Here is a 7,958-nt window from a genome sequence, read left to right on the forward strand (position 1 = left end):
TTCTTAAAGGGCTGGAGCTGGGGTGGGCGGGGCAGCCATGGGGGGTGCTGGGGGAGCAGGCAGGGGTCAGGGTGTTTGTGCAGAGTCCTCCACATGGTGTGGGGCAGTGGAGGGCAGTGGGGATCGCTCCCCCTGCCCGGCAGCACCCGGTGAGTAGGGGCTATTTTTTTTCAAAGTGCCGGGGGCCGGGGCAGGTGGGGCAGCCATTGACGGGGCTGGGAGAGCAGGCAGGGGATAGGCCTGTGCAATTCAGAGTTTCAGCTGAATCACCAATTCGATTCACTGTCCCCCGAATCAGGCAAATCCAAGGTAAATATTTGCTGCTTCACACAGGCCTAGCTGACCTAGGACTGCCAGCCAGTCACTGGCTGAGACTGAATTGATTCCTGTCAGTCCTGCCCACCACTGACTAGCAGTGTGTCAGTTGATGCATCCAAAGCAAAGTTGTGAATAAAATTCCTGTTTCCTGGGAAATTGTTTTTTTTTAAGAATCTGAATCAGAATGAAACTGAATTTCAAAATATTGAAATGTTCTGTAAACCGGTAATTCTGAATTTTGACTAACATTGGATATATGCATATGCACACACAACCATACAGACAAAATTCTTCCCAGCTGCTTAAATATTAGAAGGCACCAGTCTTCCAAAAACATAATTTAAAATTTGAAATAAAATATCCTGGGGGGGTGTCTTTTTTTTGGTTTGTTTTCTGACGCCAGTGCCATGATTTTTCCCATGCCTTTCTCATGACCTTATGGAATCAGCAACATTGTGCCAGATTTACCTTTTTAAACTCCCCTATCACCAACAGCTCATTAGAACTTTGTTGATATTACTTCCAATTTTGCCTAGGTTGGTTTTGACACAAAATTATTATCTGAGGTTTGGTGGCCTATGTGAAAGATTATTCACTAGCTTTTCCCTGTTAGGAAAGGATTCCATTCCCAGCAGGATGAGAAGGGATAAAGAAATGCCTTTCCTGCAAGATGGGTACAATGTCAAAGTTAAGGAATTGTAGCAGATTAGTCTCTATTGTGACCCCCTTTGTACCTATGGGTTTATTGCTTATTTGCTTTTCTCTCCTAGCACTGCCCCCTCCTTTGTCTTTTGTCTTCTATTTCTTTCTCCTTCTTATACTCTGCTTTCGGCACATCCTTTCACAGCATCTGATGAAGTGAACTTGGATTCATGAAAGCTCTCTCTATATATCTTAGTCTGTAAAGGTGCATATCTACTTTGCCTTCTATTGGAGGGGGGAGAACACCACCACAGCTAGTACACCATCTGGCAGTCCCAAGGGAGACCCTGCATCCTGAAGTAACTGCTTACCGCTAGAGGTGATCTCTTCAGGTCAGAGTTGTTTCACCAGTGAAAGAGATCTTGCTGGAAAGCTCTCTTGGCTAATGCCAACACTGCCCCCAATTTCAGACTCTGGTACTGGCAATCCTACACGTTTCTGAGGCATAAAATCCAGAAATATGTTTAGCAGTGCTAAAGGAGTGTGCTTATGAATGTATAGTATGCATTAACAGAGAAGATTTCAGCCTTTCATCCAGTTATATTACTATGGTACTGTTACTAAAATGTAGCTTTTACTCTGGGTGCCTGTAAAATGCCATGAAAGCTCTTGAAGTCCTTCCTAATTTGTCATGATATATTGCTACATGCTTGAGCAATCATAATTAATACAGTGACCTGACTCATTTAATAGCTGAGACTTCCTATTCTAAACTCCCAGCAGTGACACCAATGCATCATCTGCCTCCCAAAGATTTGTAGAAACTGTGCCCCTCAAACCTTTACTGTATCTTCAAAGTTTTACGCATCATAAATCAGGTGCATTTGCTTCATTTAGTCTGGATTGCAAAATCCTTCAGCTTCTGTTGGAGAAGCAGTGATGACCTGCCCAGTTATCCAAGTTCACATATAATTAGCCACTAAGAATTCCTCACTTAAATAGCTTTAGGGAAACAGTAATCTCTTTAGTAGATATTAGACAAGTTAAGCATGATTTATATGAATGGCAATTGTAGAGTCCTAGTTCCATCAAGCATTGTACCTGCTGGTGGAAAGTGTTAGAATATAAATAGTAAAGGAAGAACAGGCACTGTGCATCTCTACAGATTCATGCAATAGCTATGCCCAGGGGAAATCAATCTTTATTATTGTTTATAGATGGATCTATGCCAAGTTCTTTAGACCTGGATTTGTAGCCAAAGTTCTCCAAATATTGGTGAAGTTTGAACTGAGCGCTCTCATTAATCTCTGTAAGCAACTGGGGTTTCAAAATTACACTAAGCACACTATACAAATTCACCACTTTCTTGAGTGGGTACCAAACTAAATCTAGTTGTTCATGGGCTTTTTTTTGGAGGACTTTGTGTAGTGGGACCTGTTGGGCTCAGTGTAGTAAGCAGCTATTTCTGGATCTATAACTGATGACAAAACCACACATCTGAACAACTGAAATCTGTATAGATAACTTCCTCATTCTAAACCTCAAGATTCTGAGCGCAAAGGGTGCAGACAGAAGTGCAGCTCCCAGCTGTAACTCAGAATGTTTTTTCTGCAAAGTACTCTGAGTTACGTTACCCCAGACGAAACAGAAGTTCAACGTTGGTTCCAGGCAGGAGGGGACTCTAACTGTGGGCTTGGAGCTTGCAGCCGGTTTCCCATAGCAATGGCCAGGGCTCTGCCACTGCTCGCTGTTTTCAGAATGGGAGGTGGAAAAGGCAGCAGAGGGAGCTCCTTCTTGGGGCTCCCCAGGCAGTGCTGAAGGGTGGGGTGGGTAAATTGGAGCCCACGCCTCCACCTACCCTGCCCTCTGTGGGGGGGTGAGGGGCTGAAAAAAACCCAGGCTAAACTCCCTCTGCTGTTTTTCCCCTCTCCCATTCTGAAAACAGTGACAGGCTGACAGGCAGTGCAGACGGAAGTTACAGAAGATGCTACATTTTGAAACTTCTTATTCTGAAATTTCATGCAATGAGGGGTCAAATATTCACTTGACTGGCCATTTTTTAAGCTGTCAGCATCTGTGCACTTGTGTTGGGGCATAGCTGTAAACTGCTTTCTGTGGCCAATTCAGGTGAAAATTGTCACTTCTGTTAAAGATGAAAGATTGTCTGTGCAGGATCAAGGAAGAACTTTTTTATGTGCAACGTTTCATGTGCCTTGCAGAATTTCATATAACATGGACTCTTTATACCTGGATCCTTAAAAGAAGGTAAAGTGACTTGCCCTGAAACAGATGAATAGCTCACCAGTACCAATCTAGATGAACTATTGCTAGAGGAGTCCTATAACAATGCACTCCTATTCATAGATTTCAGTGCCATGGTTCCAAGCCAGAAAAGAAAACATTTTCTGACCTCCTACGCAAAGAAGAAAACAGTAAACCTGTTTTGTGCATTACAGATCTTGACAGATAAATTTTTCTTTTCTATGGAGAAGGGGAAAACGTGTGTGTGTTAAGGAGTAGGGAGGAATTGAAATCTGACTGAAAAACAAACATCTCCATCAGAACTGCTGATGCAGTGCCTCATGCGAGTTGTAATTTATTTATGTTTTATGCCCCCTCCTCATCTATGGGCTGGGCCTACTAGCTTGAATACATCTCCCATCATGCAGAAGGATTCTACTTTTCCTGAACTGCTGCAGTGCATGATGAAAATTCCACAGCCAAGTTATATCATACAGGAAAGGTAGTCCAGTTGGAGAGTTCAGCTCCGACTAGAGAATAGGCTCATGGGACAGCAGAACTTTTCTATGAGATACCTTAGTCATATTTTGGTGAGAGAGGGGCAGCATATAGCTTTGTGGCAAAATGTTTTCAGTTTTCTGATCATCAGTTTTTCAACAAAATGTCCAAGTTTCCTATGGGAAGTGGTTACTTTTGCAAAAAAAAAAAAAAAAAGCTGAAAACTCAAACTTTCTGTTGAAAACCAGTTTCAAAAGAAAATGTTTTACCAGCCCTGGCTTTATATTTGCAAAATAATTCTTTACCCTACTCCATCCTCTTGAGAAAAGTGTTTCTTCATTCATTAACCAATGTTATGAAGAGGTTCATTGTAGATTATAATCCAGTAGTTCCAAAAGAGAAACTTAAACTATTTCTTTTTCTCCTCTATTTCCTGCATGTTATGGGTATGTTACTTCTGTGCTATCTTTCAGCAATGTGGGCTGGTGCTGTGAAGTGAAATCAATAACTATTATACCTAAATTGAACCTGGAAAAAAAATAAAAGAAAACCCACACAATTATTATTTTTGCATTTGTTTCTTATTTGCTTTGCCATGTCCTCATGTTCAAATCTATACATAGCCACAAATGGCTATAAAACACGATCAGATAAGAATAACAGTGTTTTACAGCCACCATGTACTCACTTGGCACAGCTGTAAAAAGCTAAACAAGGCACAAAAGACTGAGAAATTCTATCTTTTGCATTGGAAATTTTGCAGCAAGATATCTGTATCTACCTATATCTAGAGCTATATCTATATAATAAATGTTTGTGTGTGTGTGTGTGTGTGTGTGTATGTGTATGTGTGTGTGTATATATATATATGTATATATATATATATATACATATATATATATATATATATGGAAAAGGGGGTGTTTGATGAAAGTGAAAAACTCTCCCTTCTTGAGACTTTATCATTACTTGGGTTTATTTTCTGGCAGGCAGACAACTATATTCATTTTTAAAGTGAAAAAGAAAAAAATAGGTGTAGTTTGAGTGCATTCATGTAACCCATGACATCATTGGTTTTGGGTGAACAAGCTGCAATATGTTCACTGAAAACATCTCATTTTTGTTCATAGAATGACTGATCTCAGCTGGAGTTTGTACAGAGATTCATTAGATATCATATCTGTAGTTACCATTTCACTGCCCAGTCTCAACAGGAACAAATATATCCAACAGGAAGTGTGCACCCTGTGTGTTCAATAACCTGCACATTTCAGCTGCAGTCCTTTGCATTCACCCCTTCTCTTATCTCCTGTCCTGATGCTCTTACCGTAATACTGTTTTTCTTTCACAAAAATATAATGCTTGAACTACAGAAATGTAATTGTACAGGAATGTGTGTCAAATAAAACTAATGTGTGAAGAAGAATCATGATAAAATACTGGGTCTTCTGTATTCCAAAACTTAAAAGGAATCTACAGGTGCACAAGTTCACTGCAAGAACACAGAAGTGGTAGGTGTCCCCCCCACCTTCCCCTTGGCATCCTTGTTGCAAGGTACCTGGTACCTCAGAGCAAAATGAATTATTAAGCAAATCATGAGGCAGACTTATGTACTGTGCTTATGGAATATTTTGAACATTTTCTCTCTCTTCCTTTGTACGGCTTATCAAAGGTATGACTAGCCAGTTCTGCACCCTGGGTGGTGATGTTGCACTGGCGGAGACCTGCAGAAACAAGGCCATTGGCCACAGGTTCACTGCTGTGGTGGGGGAGGGAGAGAGAGATTGCCCCATTTCTTGCTGCCAATGTGTGTTGGACAGTGACTTAAATGATTTTCGGTGGTGAGAGATGTGAGAAGCAGCCTTTTTTAATACCTTCTTCCCCTGTCCCCGGCACCCTGTTTTTGGTGGCCATCACCGCGAGGCACTGCCAATTTGATGGCTATTGCTCTGCCCTCCCTGCTGCCAGAGCTGGAATCATGGCATGGAAGGTGCAGGGTGTGGGAGGGGGAAGAAAGGATGGGGGGGGTGCCTTCCTTGACTTTATTCCACCATTCTTCCCTCTGATGGTGCCCAGGGTTCGTGCACTACTTGCCCAACCACTGCGATGCTTATTATTGTCTAATATAAGAAATTTCTATGAGTTTTCACCATGCAGAAGTTTTGGGTTTGTTTTTTTTCCTTAAATGTATTCCTGAACTGGACATTAGAGTTATACCTCTAATGCGGTGTTGACCAACCTTTTTCAGACCAGACTGAACATGGGGTCAGTCTGTGAGTGCAATCCAGCATGCTGGCCTGATCTAATGGTCAGGGCCACATAATCTGGCCCATGGGGTTCTCCATGGGTCTGGAAATTTAACAACAGAGAGCAGCAATTAATGCTACTGCTGCTCCCCCACTGCCAAATTTCCATGGGGAGACCTTCAGGGCAGATGACTCAGCTCCATGGACCAAAGGTTAAGCACCAGAAACACTGAAGTGAGCTAGTCAGAAGGTGGAGTTCTTCATTTGTTGCACCAGCAGTCAGCTTACACTATTAACACTTAGGCTTCTGGGGACGTCTACTTTCTACTGATCTATAACATGGGTTATTACACATGTGCTGTAGTTACTCCTGTTATCTTATCACAAAGTCATTATAGTATACTCATGGTGGTAAAGGGATTCTCATCCTTACAGTCCTCATTAGAAGGTACGGTAGAAAAGGGTCAGCAACGTTTTGACTTGAACTCTATATTACTGGCACTTACATTTGATATGTGAAAATTCACTGATGTGAAGACTGAAAAACAACAGTGTGTCAGCAGATGAAGCTCCTGGTATGTTTGAATGAAGTAAATTTACATGATATATAACCCCAAATTATGCAATTGTTATTTGTATTGCAGTGGTGCCTAGAGGGTCCAGTGATGAATTGAAGCTCAGGTCACTGACCCAAGCTAATGAATGATTCCTGGTGTTTTATAAGATGGTGGAAACTGCTTTGAGGGAATAAAGTGGCTTCTGCCATGCTTGTTCTAGTCAATGGGTCAATGAGAATTTTTGCTTAAGAGGAATTGCAAGCCAATAAAACAGCAGTGACTGAGTGAAATACATTATTATTTATTATTTATATTGTGCCAACAGTGTGGTAGGCACTTCAAATCTGATCTAAAGCTCCTTGAAATTCATGGATAGGACCATTTAATTAATTGGGTTCTTGCTTTAAAGTCATGCAGCACTTCTGAGATTAAACTCATCTGCCTCTTCTAATAAGTAAAAATCAAAAGAGATAACATCAGCTATTGCTTCTCAGAATATTCTGTTTTCCTGTAATATAAAAGGGTTGTTTATTTGTTTTGTTTAAAATTTAAACATTTTATAGAGCTATGACTTTGGGTAGTTTAGGGATAAAATGAATAAAAAATTATCAAAGATTTTATACAGAGCAGTTTCCATTCCTATATGGGCTTGTCATTTTCAAATGAAAATTTCATAGAGATTTTCAGCACAAGGGACCATGAGTGATCTGCAGACTTAAGAATTCATAAGGATTTTGTCACTCAATAGATCCTTGCACAACTTCTCTTGCAAAAAATGTCCGTATTTTTCAAGAATTCCTTAAGCAGTTAACGTACACTGCATATACATATGACAAGGACTATTAACAGTTGTATGCAATTAACCCAATTATACTGAGCAGCTTCAGAGAGCACTAAATACTATTGTCTGTAGAAACCCATTTGCATCAGAACATGATGGAGCCAAGGGGTATTTCAGGGACAACATTTTGAAAGTTTTTGAGATCTCTGTAAATATGTTTTGTATTTAAGCTAACATGTAAGAGTGAGGCAAAAGGCAAGGCAGGGTGACACCTTGAAGACTAACCTGTTCAAAGACACAAGCTTTTGTAGGTAACAGCCAACTTTGTCTGATGTTGCCTTGCCTTCTGCCTGACTTCAGATTAACACAGCTAACTACCTTTTTCTACTCATGTAAGAATGAGTGAAGCAGCATGGATAAGATAAAAACCAACCTAAACTTTATACCCAAAACTCAGCCTTTGAGATTCAAACCAACTGTGCAACAGTCGGTGTTTGTGTACATATAGCCATTATTCCTTTCACCCACCCCCATCATTCTCTTCATAATGGCCCAGTTTTTTATGTATGACAATCTGGTCAAACTACATGGGAAGTTGAAAGCAGGCAAGGAGGTCCTGTCTTCAATCCTAATGCTTACTTTGGGCATCAGCTGTCACTGCTTTAGTGCCATCTA

The sequence above is a fragment of the Gavialis gangeticus genome, unplaced genomic scaffold (genome assembly GCF_001723915.1).
Source record: "Gavialis gangeticus isolate Ggan-Ray unplaced genomic scaffold, GavGan_comp1, whole genome shotgun sequence".
Classification (NCBI taxonomy): domain Eukaryota; kingdom Metazoa; phylum Chordata; order Crocodylia; family Gavialidae; genus Gavialis; species Gavialis gangeticus.